Consider the following 14,848-nt stretch of genomic DNA (forward strand, 5'->3'; position numbering starts at 1 on the left):
GGCACAAGGGGCAGAATAGGAAAAACTGTAAGTTAGTGGTTTTAAAAATTTTTAGTTGACATCTAAAATTTTCATCATATGTTTAAATAGCTGCAAAGAATATAACTTTTCAAAATATATATATACATTTAAAAATTGCTATGCTCTATGTATCCAGTAGCATTTAATTACCATAGTAATTTGTTGCTCACCATAACCATTTTTTATGAAATTATTCATTTTCTTATTTTTAAATTTTCATCATGAAATTTAAGAACACTAGCAAGTAAAAAGTACATATAAAAGCATCTAGAAAGTAAAGACAGGTCACACACAAAGAAACAGGATTCATAAAAGCATGTCATATCTGAACAGCAGCTGTGAAAGCTGAAAGGCTGTGGAGAAATACCTACAAAATTCTAAGGGAAAAATTATTTTCAGCCTAGAATTCTGTTCCCAGATGTACTATCAGTTGAGTGTCAAAGTAGAATTAAGTATATTTCCAGATATGCAAAACTCAAAATTTTACCTATTCTGTACCTTCTCTCCTGAAGCAAGAGGAATGTGTACTGTGCCAAAGAGAGAGAGAGAGAGAGAGGAAAAACTGAGTGTGAAAGACATGGAATTCAGCAAAAGGGGAGGATGGAAGAAAAGTCTCAGGGCATGAGTCATAGGTGACGGCAAGTACCAGAGCCTAGAAGACAACCAGTTCAGACTGAAGCAAGAAAAAGAAGGTTCTGGGGAAAAACAGAACTAAAATATTCTCTGATGTGTTTGGCCATATGAGGAATACTTTGGAACCTTTTGGAAAAAAGAACAGTGCCAAACACATAGAAAACTAAACACATGCAAATACGAGGCAATTATGAACTCCTGGGGAGAGAGTGTGGAGGGAGCAACATGGGAAAGAAGTGTCCTGGTGCACTACTTAACTCAATGGTGAATAGTTATTTACACAATTATGTAAAACACTGAATATTGTTACAATTCTCATTTTCAAATAAAATTTCTAATAATATAATGAGATATGTGGAAAAGAAAGGTGAGGAATTGTGAGGAAAAGCTCAATGATAATTAACACAGTAAGTTGTTGACACATAGCCACCAAAATCTATAAAGCAAAAAAATATCCATATGAGGCTATGTGCTGGTAATTTTCCCTGTGCTCCTGCAGTCTATGTTTACCCATTGTACTCTGCTCTGTGACTCAGAAAGCTGGTCTCTTCAGACTCTATCATCTAGGTTCCTTGTCTTTGGCTTCTAGTTGAGTTTGCTTAATGCGCTGCCCTGGTGGCAAATGGAAGGATAAGAAGAGGGAGAAGGAAGGCTATTGTTTCCTTCAGCTTCCAGCCCCCCTCTCCTTGGGCAGTGACTGTATTCCTCCACTTATGGCCACAGCTTCCGTATAGCTCCAATTATACTCATTACTGAGTTCTGGTAATCATTCCCCCAAATCTTGCCTCTTTTAATCCCAGAGTTGGTAATGGCATCATACTACTGTGAGTTCTACTACTACTAGTCCCAGGTACTTGACCATCCCTTGCTGTTCCTTAACTTGGCCCCCTCCTTTGTAAAATGTTTCTCCATTAAGCTTCTTTAACCACTCCTTTGCAGTGGGCCAGCTGCTTCTGTTGAGACCCAAACAAAACAACATATGAACTTGAACGTGGAAATTAAAGCTTTAAGAAACAGTTAAAAAAATTTCAAGGGGCTTCCCTGGTGGCTCAGTGATAAGGAATCCAGCTGCCAATGCAAGAGATACAGGAGATGCAGGTTCAATCCCTGGGTCGGGAAGATCCCCTCGAGGAGGAAATGGCAAGCCACTCCAGTATGCTTGCCGGGAAAATCCCATGGACAGAGGAGCCTGGTGGGCTACAATCCACAGGGTTACAAAAGAGTCAGACACAACTTAGCAACTAAACAGCAGCAACTACAAAAATTTTTCAAATACTCACCTATAAGAAAATTCATGGTTGAAGAAGGCTGGGGCAAAAACTTACTGTATTTTTTTTTTCAAATATATGTAATATAAGCCTGTACTATTATTTGACCTTTAAACTATAGACATGCATTACTTTATAAAAATAAAAATTATTATATAACCATAAATATTTTAATTTAAACTATTGAATCAACTGATAAAATGCTACACAGCACAAAGGTGCATGAGATTATATATACCAAATATATTTTAGATAGATTAGAGAGGCTGAGAGAGTGAAAATGGTAGAAAGGGAAGAAGAGAGAGGAGGGAGAGAGGAAAAAAGAAGAATGTACAGTACTCAGTGCTTATGGATAGATGATAGGATTTCAGCTAGGTTAGGGCTACAGTTGGGGTTGGTGTTCAGGTGTGTATGTTTGTATGTATGTGTGTGAGAGCATGTGGTCCAAGTTTCCTTCACTGTGCATGTATATTATGCTTGCTTGCTTGCTTGCTAAGTCGCGTCAGTCGTGTCCGACTCTGTGCGACCCCATAGATGGCAGCCCAACAGGCTCCTCTGTCCCTGGGATTCTCCAGGCAAGAACACTGGAGTGGGTTGCCATTTCCTTCTCCAATGCATGAAAGTGAAAAATGAAAGTGAAGTCTCTCAGTCGTGTCCGACTCTTAATGACCCCATGGACTGTAGCCTACCAGGCTCCTCCGTCCATGGAATTCTCCAGGCAAGAGTACTGGAGTGGGTTGCCATTGCCTTCTCTGATATTATGTTTATAATAAGCTAAAAAAATGTGGGGGGAATTAACCTTCTTTCAGAAATAGATGGTGAGAAGAAAAGGAGAAATAGGTCTGCAGTTTGCACAACAATAAAGAACTTTATTACAACGTGGGGATGTGTGAATGTATTCACAGACTAAGGGAAAAGAGAAATAGAGAAGAATTTTAAGACACATGAGAGAGGATAAGCGAAGAATGGGAAAGTTTAACATAAAAAAATTATAGGCAGTGATATTAGAAAGGAGGAGACAGGTGAGAGAAAAATTTAAATGAAAAATGATATGAAGATATTTTGAGACAAAGAGTTAAAAAGTTGAGGTTGCTTGTATAAGGTTGACTCTCCATTTTCTGCAGAGAAAGTACTAGATGAGCTCCTACCCTGAGCAGGAATCCTGAAGATCATTGATTCCTGAACCAACTCCTATGAGTCAATTGCACCCTAAAGCTAAACCCTGCCTATAGAATTATCAGCTGAGTCATCTTGGGCAGTTTACACAGTCCTCTAAAGTTTCAACCATGTGCTCTTAGTGTGAAATGAAAATAAAGATAGCACAGATTTTGCTTACATTATAGGATTTTGCAAGGTACAGTAATTTTTAAAAAAATTTTTAACTGAAATGCAATATGAAATATGTACATAATTTAGTCCTCTAATGATGTATTTGTCTTCTCAGACTGCCATAACAAAATACCATAGACTGTGTAAGTTCAACAACAGTAATTTCCCACAGTTCTAGAAGCTAAGAAGTCCAAGGTTAAGGTGCCAGCTGATTTGGTTCCTAGTGAGGGCTCTCGTCCTGGCTGGCAGATGGTCACTTCTCTTCACAAGGCAGAAAGGATTCTAGTGGTTTTTTCCTCTTCTTATAAGGGCATCAGCTCTATCAAATTAGGGGCTTACCCTTATGACCTCATTTAACCTTTATCACTGCCTCAGAGGCCCCAACTCTAAGCAGAGTCACTTCGGGGTTAGGATGTCAACATATGAATTTAAGGGGACATAAACATTCAGTCTATAACAAATGGTAAGGAACTTTTACCTTCAGGAGAGAAAAAGAAAAGACACAATGAGGGAGGGCTGGAAGTAGAAACAGGACCAAATTGTCTTGGAGGAATTAACATGTTTTAATATTCTATTTTGAAGAATGAAAATGTAGGAGGAGCTAAGATGGCGGAGGAATAGGACGGGGAGACCACTTTCTCCCCCACAAATTCATCAAAAGAACATTTAAACACCGAGTATATTCCACAAAACAACTTCTGAATGCCAGCAGAGGACATCAGGCACCCAGAAAAGCAACCCACTGTCTTCGAAAGGAGGTAGGAAAAAATATAAAAGACAAACAAAGAGACAAAAGAGGGAGGGACAGAGCTCCATCCCGGGAAGGGAGTCTTAAAAAGAGAGAAGTTTCCAAACACCAGGAAACACTCTCACTGTCGAGTCTGTGCCGAGCTTTGGAAGCACAGAGGGCAACATAACAGGGAGGAAAAATAAATAAACAATTAAAACCCACAGATTACGAGCCCAATGGTAACTCCCCCAGCGGAGAAGCAGCGCAGACGCCTGCACCCACCACTAGCAAGCGGGGGCTGGGCAGGGAGGCGCGGGCTGCATCACTTAGAGTAAGGATCTGGCCTGAATGCCCCGAGCGCTATCTGAGCGAACTAAATTGGGCTAGCAAACCAGACTGTGGGATAGCTACCACGCGAAAAGCCAGCCCTAACCTAAGACACCACCAGGCCCATGCACGGAACAAAGGACTGAACAGAGATAGCCAGCTGCAGACTACCCCCCTCTGGTGACAGGCAGCCAGAGCTGGAAGGGGGCAATCGCAGCCCCAGAGAGACATTATCTACAAAACTGTAAGCAGGCTTCTTTGCTAACTAAGACCTCTTGGGGTTCTGGACGGTCAACATCTGCCTGAGAAGGTGTGCCGGTTGCACACCCAGAAAACCGAGCGGCAGGGAGGCGATAAGTCGCAGCAACCGTGCTCACCAAACACCTCATCACCTGAGCTGCTCGGACCTGGGAAGGGCACAAAATGCAGGCCCAAACAAGTCTGTGCCCTTGGGGTCTACCCGAGTGCCTGAACCTGAGTGGCTTGGACCTGGGAGGTGCAAGCAGCCCAGGGCTGGCCTCGGATGGTTCCCAGTGGAGCAACCTAGAGCCTGAGCAGTGTTGGCAGGGAGGCTACAGTGTGGCTGAGGCACTGCAAGCACACGCCAGTGTTATTTGTTTGCAGCATTCTTCCCTCCCCACAGCGCGACTGAACAGGTGAGCCTAAAAAAAAAAAAAAAAAGTGTCCACCACCACCCCCTTTGTATCAGGGTGGAAATCAGACACTGAAGAGACCAGCAAACAGAAGAAACTATAACAGAGGGAACCGCCTTGGAAGCGACAGGCAATAGATTAAAACCCTGTGGTTAGTACCGACTACATAGGAAGGGGCCTACAGATCTTGAGAAATATAAGCCAGACCAAGGAACTAGCCTTGATTCATGGACCTGACATTCCAGGTTTCTACGCAATATTGCTCTTTACAGCATCGGACCTTGCTTGTATCACCAGTCACATCCACACCTGGGTATTCTTTTTGCTTTGGCTCCATCCCTTCATTCTTTCTGGAGTTATTTCTCCACTGATCTCCAGTAGCATATTGGGCACCTACTGACCTGAGGAGTTTCTCTAAAATTCTGAAGGAGATGGGAATACCAGACCACCTGATCTGCCTCTTGAGAAATTTGTACGCAGGTCAGGAAGCAACAGTTAGAACTGGACATGGAACAACAGACTGGTTCCAAATAGGAAAAGGAGTTCGTCAAGGCTGTATATTGTCACCCTGTTTATTTAACTTCTATGCAGAGTACATCATGAGAAACGCTGGACTGGAAGAAACACAAGCTGGAATCAAGATTTCCAGGAGAAATATCAATAACCTCAGATATGCAGATGATACCACCCTTATGGCAGAAAGTGAAGAGGAACTAAAGAGCCTCTTGATGAAAGTGAAAGTGGAGAGTGAAAAAGTTGGCTTAAAGCTCAACATTCAGAAAACGAAGATCATGGCATCCGGTCCCATCACATCATGGGAAATAGATGGGGAAACAGTGGAAACAGTGTCAGACTTTATTTTTCTGGGCTCCAAAATGACTACAGATGGTGACTGCAGACATGAAATTAAAAGACACTTACTCCTTGGAAGGAAAGTTATGACCAACCTAGACAGCATATTCAAAAGCAAAGACATTACTTTGCCAACAAAGGTTCATCTAGTCAAGGCTATGGTTTTTCCTGTGGTCATGTATGGATGTGAGAGTTGGACTGTGAAGAAGGCTGAACGCCGAAGAATTGATGCTTTTGAACTGTGGTGTTGGAGAAGACTCCTGAGAGTCCCTTGGACTGCAAGGAGATCCAACCAGTCCTGGGATTTCTTTGGAAGGAATGATGCTAAAGCTGAAACTCTAGTACTTTGGCCACCTCATGTGAAGAGTTGACTCTTTGGAAAAGACTCTGATGCTGGGAGGGATTGGGGGCAAGAGGAGAAGGGGACGACAGAGGATGAGATGGCTGGATGGCATCACTGACTCGATGGTCGTGAGTCTGAGTGAACTCCGGGAGTTGGTGATGGACAGGAAGGCCTGGCGTGCTGCGATTCACGGAGTCGCAAAGAGTCGGATGCTACTGAGCAACTGATCTGATCTGATCTGAAGGAACTAGTTGAAAATGAACTGACCCCGCAATACTCACAACACCACCAGAGAAAGTCCTAGATACACTTTTACTATTTTTACGATCATTCTTTCTTTTTTTTTTAATTTTTTAAAAAATTTTAAGTCTTCTATTACTCCTTTAATTTTCACTTTTATAACCTACCATTACTTTGCAAAAAAAAAAAAAGACCCTATTTTTTAAAAGCAAACTTCATATATATATTTTTATAATTTTTGTGACCTTGTTTTTTTTTTTTTTTTTTTTTTTTCCCCTTCTTTTCTTTAACATTGTGTTTTTTAAATTCCAAACTCTACTCTTTATTTTTAATTTTAGCTTTTTGGTATTTGTTATCAATTTTGTACCTATAATTTTTTTTATAATTTTTGTGACTTTTTTTCCCTCTCTTTCTTTCTCTTCTGCTTTTCTTTAACATTGTATTTTTGAAATTCCAAACTCTACTCTAGAGTTTTAATTTATGCTTTTTGGTATTTGTTATCAATTTTGTACCTATATTTTCTTTATAATTTTTGTGACTTTGTTTTTGTTTGTTTGTTTTCTCTCTCTTTCTTTTTCTTCTTCTTTTCTTTAACATTGTATTTTTGAAATTCCAAACTCTACTCTAGATTTTTTAACTTTTGCTTTTTGGTATTTGTTATCAATTTTGTACCTATATTTTCTTTATAATTTTGTGACTTTTTTTTTTTTTTTTTCTCTTTCTTTTCCTTCTTCTTTTCTTTAACATTGTATTTTTGAAATTCCAAACTCTACTCTATATTTTTAATTTTTGCTTTTAGGTATTTGCTACCAATTTTGTACCTTTAAGACCCCAATCTTCAGTACCCGTTTTTCACTTGGGAGCAAGATTACTGGCTTGACTGCTCTCTCCCCCTTTGGACTCTCCTTTTTCTCCACCAGGTCGCCTGTGTCTCCTCTCTAACCCCTCTCTACTCTATCCAACTCTGTGAATTTCTGTGTGTTCCAGACAGTGGAGAACACTTAGGGAACTGATTACTGGCTGGATCTGTCTCTCTCCTTTTCATTTCCCCCTTTTATCCTCCTGGCCACCTCTGTCTCCTTCCTCCCTCTTCTCTTCTCTGTATAACTCCATGAACATCTCTGAGCAGTCCAGTTGTGGAGTGCACATAAGGAAGTGATTACTGGCTAGCCCGCTCTCTCCTCTATTGATTCCACCTCATCTCATTCGGGTCACCTCTAACTCCCTCCTCCCTCTTCTCTTCTCCACGTAACACTGTGAACTTCTCTGGGTGACCCTCACGGTGGAGAAACTTTTCATCTTTAACCTAGATGTTTTATCAATGATACTGTATAGAAGGAGAAGTTTTGAGACTACTGTAAAAATAAGACCGATAACTGGAAGCAGGAGGCGTAAGTCCAAACCCTGACTCCAGGGAACATTAATTGACAGGAGCTCATCAAATGCCTCCATACCTACTCTGAAACCAAGCACCACACAAGGGCCAACAAGTTCCAGGGCAAGACATACCAAACAAATTCTCCAGCAACACAGGAACAGAGCCCTGAGCTCCAATATATAGGCTGCCCAAAGTTACTACAAAACCATAGACATCTCATAACTCATTACTGGACACTTCATTGCACTCCAGAGAGAAGAAATCCAGCTCCACCCACCAGAACACCGGCACAAGCTTCCTAACCAAGAAACCTTGACAAGCCACCTGTACAAACCCACACACAGTGAGGAAACACCACAATAAAGAGAACTCCACAAACTGCCAGAATACAGAAAGGACACCCCAAACTCAGCAATATAAACAAGATGAAGAGACAGAGGAATACCCAGCAGGTAAAGGAACAGGATAAATGCCCACCAAACCAAACAAAAGAGGAAGAGATAGGGAATCTACCTGATAAAGAATTCCGAATAATGATAGTGAAATTGATCCAAAATCTTGAAATCAAAATGGAATCACAAATAAATAGCCTGGAGACAAGGATTGAGAAGATGCAAGAAAGGTTTAACAAGGACCTAGAAGAAATAAAAAAGAGTCAATATATAATGAATAATGCAATAAATGAGATCAAAAACACTCTGGAGGCAACAAATAGTAGAATAACAGAGGCAGAAGATAGGATTAGTGAATTAGAAGATAGAATGGTAGAAATAAATGAATCAGTGAGGAAAAAAGAAAAACGAATTAAAAGAAATGAGAACAATCTCAGAAACCTCCAGGACAATATTAAACGCTACAACAGTCGAATCATAGGAGTCCCAGAAGAAGAAGACGAAAAGAAAGACCATGAGAAAATACTTGAGGAGATAATAGTTGAAAACTTCCCTAAAATGGGGGAGGAAATAATCACTCAAGTCCAAGAAACCCAGAGAGTCCCAAACAGGATAAACCCAAGGTGAAACACCCCAAGACACATGTTAATCAAATTAACAAAGATCAAACACAAAGAACAAATACTAAAAGCAGCAAGGGAAAAACAACAAATAACACACAAGGGAATTCCCATAAGGATAACAGCTGATCTTTCAATAGAAACTCTTCAAGCCAGGAGGGAATGGCAAGACATACTTAAAGTGATGAAAGAAAATAACCTACAGCCCAGATTATTGTACCCAGCAAGGATCTCATTCAAATATGAAGGAGAAATCAAAATCTTCTCAGACAAGCAAAAGCTGAGAGAATTTAGCACCACCAAACCAGCTCTCCAACAAATACTAAAGGATATTCTCTAGACAGGAAACACAAAAAGGGTGGATAAATTCGAACCCAAAACAATAAAGTATATGGCAATGGGATCATACCTATCAATAATTACCTTAAATGTAAATGGGTTGAATGCCCCAACCAAAAGACAAAGACTGGCTGAATGGATACAAAAACAAGACCCCTACATATGTTGTCTACAAGAGACCCACCTCAAAACAGGGGACACATAGACTGAAAGTGAAGGGCTGGAAAAAGATTTTCCATGCAAATAGAGACCAAAAGAAAGCAGGAGTAGCAATACTCATATCAGATAAAATAGACTTTAAAACAAAGGCTGTGAAAAGAGACAAAGAAGGTCACTACATAATGATCAAAGGATCAACCCAAGAAGAAGATATAACAATTATATATGCACCCAACATAGGAGCACCGCAATATGTAAGACAAATGCTAACAAGTATGAAAGGAGAAATTAACAATAACACAATAATAGTGGGAGACTTTAATACCCCACTCACACCTATGGATAGATCAACTAAACAGAAAATTAACAAGGAAACACAAACTTTAAACGATACAATAGACCAGTTAGACCTAAATGATATCTATAGGACATTTCATCCCAAAACAATGAATTTCACCTTTTTCTCAAGCACACACAGAACCTTCTCCAGGATAGATCACATCCTGGGCCATAAATCTAGCCTTGGTAAATTCAAAAAAAAAATTGAAAGCACTCCAAGCATCTTTTCTGACCACAATGCAGTAAGATTAGATCTCAATTACAGTAGAAAAACTATTAAAAATTCCAACATATGGAGGCTGAACAACACACTGCTGAATACCCAACAAATCACAGAAGAAATCAAAAAAGAAATCAAAATTTGCATAGAAACAAATGAAAATGAAAACACAACAACCCAAAACCTGTGGGACACTGTAAAAGCAGTGCTAAGGGGAAAGTTCATAGCAATACAGGCATACCTCAAGAAACAAGAAAAAAGTCAAATAAATAACCTAACTCTACACCTAAAGCAACTAGAAAAGGAAGAAATGAAGAACCCCAGGGTTAGTAGAAGGAAAGAAATCTTAAAAATTAGGGCAGAAATAAATGCAAAAGAAACAAAAGAGACCATAGCAAAAATCAACAAAACCAAAAGCTGGTTCTTTGAAAGGATAAATAAAATTGACAAACCATTAGCCAGACTCATCAAGAAACAAAGGGAGAAAAATCAAATCAATAAAATTAGAAATGAAAATGGAGAGATCACAACAGACAACACAGAAATACAAAGGATCATAAGAGACTACTATCAGCAACTATATGCCAAAAAATGGACAACGTGGAAGAAATGGACAAATTCTTAGAAAAGTACAACTTTCCAAAACTGGACCAGGAAGAAATAGAAATCTTAACAGACCCATCACAAGCATGGAAATTGAAACTGTAATCAGAAACCTTCCAGCAAACAAAAGCCCAGGTCCAGATGGCTTCACAGCTGAATTCTACCAAAAATTTAGATAAGAGCTAATACCTATCCTACTCAAACTCTTCCACAAAATTGCAGAGGAAGGTAAACTTCCAAACTCATTCTATGAGGCCACCATCACCCTAATACCAAAACCTGACAAAGATGCCACAAAAAAATAAAACTACAGGCCAATATCACTGATGAACACAGATGCAAAAATCCTTAACAAAATTCTAGCAATCAGAATCCAACAACACATTAAAAAGATCATACACCATGACCAAGTGGGCTTTATCCCAGGGATGCAAGGATTCTTCAATATCCGCAAATCAATCCATGTAATACACCACATTAACAAATTGAAAAATAAAAACCATATGATTATCTCAATAGATAAACAGAGAAAGTCTTTGACAAAATTCAACATCCATTCATGATAAAAAACTCTCCAGAAAGCAGGAATAGAAAGAACATACCTCAACATAATAAAAGCTATATATGACAGACCCACAGCAAACATTATCCTCAATGGTGAAAAATTGAAAGCATTTCCCCTAAAGTCAGGAACAAGACAAGGGTGCCCACTTTCACCATTACTATTCAACATAGTTTTGGAAGTTTTGGCCACAGCAATCAGAGCAGAAAAAGAAATAAAAGGAATCCAAATTGGAAAAGAAGAAGTAAAACTCTGACTGTTTGCAGATGACATGATCCTCTACATAGAAAACCCTAAAGACTCCACCAGAAAATTACTAGAACTAATCAATGAGTATGGTAAAGTTGCAGGATATAAAATCAACACACAGAAATCCCTTGCATTCCTATACACTAATAATGAGAAAATAGAGAAATTAAGGAAACAATTCCATTCGCCATTGCAATGAAAAGAATAAAATACTTAGGAATATATCTACCTAAAGAAACTAAAGATCCAAATATAGAAAACTATAAAACACGGGTGAAAGAAATCAAAGAGGACACTAATAGATGGAGAAATATACCATGTTCATGGATTGGAAGAATCAATATAGTGAAAATGAGTATACTACCCAAAGCAATTTATAGATTCAATGCAATCCCTATCAAGCTACCAACAGTATTCTTCACAGAGCTAGAACAAATAATTTCACAATTTGTATGGAAATACAAAAAACCTCGAATAGCCAAAGCTATCTTGAGAAAGAAGAATGGAACTGGAGGAATCAACCTACCTGACTTCAGGCTCTACTACAAAGCCACAGTCATCAAGACAGTATGGTACTGGCACAAAGACAGAAATATAGATCAATGGAACAAAATAGAAAGCCCAGAGATAAATCCACACACCTATGGACACCTTATCTTTGACAAAGGAGGCAAGAATATACAATGGATTAAAGACAATCTCTTCAACAAGTGGTGCTGGGAAAACTGGTCAACCACTTGTAAAAGAATGAAACTAGAACACTTTCTAACACCATACACAAAAATAAACTCAAAATGGATTAAAGATCTAAATGTAAGACCAGAAACTATAAAACTCCTAGAGGAAAACATAGGCAAAACACTCTCCGACATACATCACAGCAGGATCCTCTATGACTCACCTCCCAGAATATTGGAAATAAAAGCAAAAATAAACAAATGGGACCTAATTAAACTTAAAAGCTTCTGCACAACAAAGGAAACTATAAGCAAGGTGAAAAGACAGCCTTCAAAATGGGAGAAAATAATAGCAAATGAAGTAACTGACAAACAACTAATCTCAAAAATATACAAGCAACTCCTACAGCTCAATTCCAGAAAAATAAATGACCCAATCAAAAAATGGGCCAAAGAACTAAATAGACATTTCTCCAAAGAAGACATACAGATGGCTAACAAACACATGAAAAGATGCTCAACATCACTCATTATCAGAGAAATGCAAATCAAAACCACTATGAGGTACCATTTCACGCCAGTCAGAATGGCTGCGATCCAAAAGTCTACAAGCAATAAATGCTGGAAAGGGTGTGGAGAAAAGGGAACCCTCTTACACTGTTGCTGGGAATGCAAACTAGCACAGCCACTATGGAGAACAGTGTGGAGATTCCTTAAAAAACTGGAAATAGAACTGTCTTATGATCCAGCAATCCCACTGCTGGGCATACACACTGAGGAAACCAGAAGGGAAAGAGACACGTGTACCCCAATGTTCATCGCAGCACTGTTTATAATAGCCAGGACATGGAAGCAACCTAGATGTCCATCATCAGATGAATGGATAAGAAAGAAGTGGTACATATACACAATGGAGTATTACTCAGCCATTAAAAAGAATACATTTGAATCAGTTCTAATGAGGTAGATGAAACTGGAGCCTATTATACAAAGTGAAGTAAGGCAGAAAGAAAAACACCAATACAGTATACTAACGCATATATATATGGAATTTAGAAAGATGGTAACAATAACCCTGTATACGAGACAGCAAAAGAGACACTGATGTATAGAACAGTCTTTTGGACTCTGTGGGAGAGGAAGAGGGTGGGATGATTTGGGAGAATGGTATTGAAACATGTATAATATCATATATGAAACAAGTCGCCAGTCCAGGTTCAATGCACGATACTGGATGCTTGGGGCTGGTGAACTGGGACGACCCAGAGGGATGGTATGGGGAGGGAGGAGGGTTCAGGATGGGGAACACATGTATACCTGTGGCGGATTCATTTTGATATATGGCAGAACCAATACAATATTGTAAAGTTAAAAAATAAAATAAATTTAAAAAAGAAAAAAAAGAAAATGTAGCCCATTTTTGTTTACTTTTGCTGGTGCAGTCTTTTTTTTTTTTTTTTTTTAAAAAGAACATTTATTTATTTGGCCAAGTTGGGTCTTAGTTGCATGTCATGGTGGGATCTTTCATTGCAACACACAGACTCTCTAGTTGTGGCATACTGGCTCAGTAGTTGTGGCACACGGGCTTGGTTGCTGTGCAGCATGTGGGATCTTAGTTTTCCGACCAAAGATCAAATCTTCATACTCTGCATTGCAAGGCAGATTCTTGACCACTGGGCCACAAGAGAAGTCCCTCTGGTGTAGTCTTTCACACCTAAGAACTTCTGAAAGCACCTACCCATCAATTTCTTAAAGGATTCTACTCTTCACTTTAAAAAAAAAAAAAAAAAGAACATTCTGTAAAAGAAAAAGGACTGTAGGAAGTATGTGTGGCAGACACTGGAATTTATTATTGCCAGAGGAGAAGAGGATGACAGAAGATGAGATGGTTGGATGGCATCACTGACTTGATGGACATAAGTTTGAGCAAGCTCTGGGAGTTGGTGATGGACAGAGAAGCCTGGTGTGCTGCAGTTCATGGGGTCACATAGAGTCAGACACAACTGAGTGACTGAGCTGAACTGAGAAAAATACAGGTGAATCAGTTACATCTGAATTTTGGAATCTCATGAAATGTTTGAAACATACATATGCTGAACAATTATTTGTTGTTTATTTGAAGTTCAAATTTAAATGAGTGGCCCATATTTTCATTTGCTAATTCCAGCAATACTAAAAATGTATCAATATAAAATTGTGGCATGAGATAAGAAGGCCTTCTTAACTGAACAATGCAAAGAAACAGAGGGGAAAAAAATAGAATGGGGAAGACTAGAGATCTCTTCAAGAAAATTGGAGATATCAAGATTTCACGCAAGGATGGGCATGGTAAAGGACAGAAAGGGCAAGGACTTAACAGAAACAGAAGAGATTAAGAAGAAGTGGCACAGAAGAATACACAGAAGAACTGTACCAGAAAAGTCTCAATGACTTGGATAACCACGATGGTGTGGTCACTCATCAAGAGCTGGATATCCTGGAGTGCGAAGTCAGGTGGGTCTTAGGAAGTATTACTACAGGCAAAGCTAGAGGAGGTAGTAGAGTTCCAACCGAGCTATTTAAAATCCTAAAAGATGATGCTGTCAAAGGGCTGCACTCAATAAGTCAGCAAATTTGGAAAACTCAGCAGTGACCACAAGACTGGAAAAGGTCAGTTTTCATTCCAGTCCCAAGGAAGGGCAATGCCAAAGAATGTTCAAACTACTGTAAAATTGTGCTCATTTTACATGCTAGCAAGGTTATGCTCAAAATCCTTCAGGCTAGGTTCAAGCAGTATGTGAACCAAGAACTTTGAGATGTATAAGTTGGGTTTCGAAGAGGCAGAGGAACCAGAAACCAAATTGTCAACATTCATTGGATCATGGAGAAAGCAAGGGAGTTCCAAAAAACATCTGCTTCTGCTTCATTGACTATG

The sequence above is a fragment of the Bos mutus genome, chromosome 1 (genome assembly GCF_027580195.1).
Source record: "Bos mutus isolate GX-2022 chromosome 1, NWIPB_WYAK_1.1, whole genome shotgun sequence".
Classification (NCBI taxonomy): Eukaryota; Metazoa; Chordata; class Mammalia; order Artiodactyla; family Bovidae; genus Bos; species Bos mutus.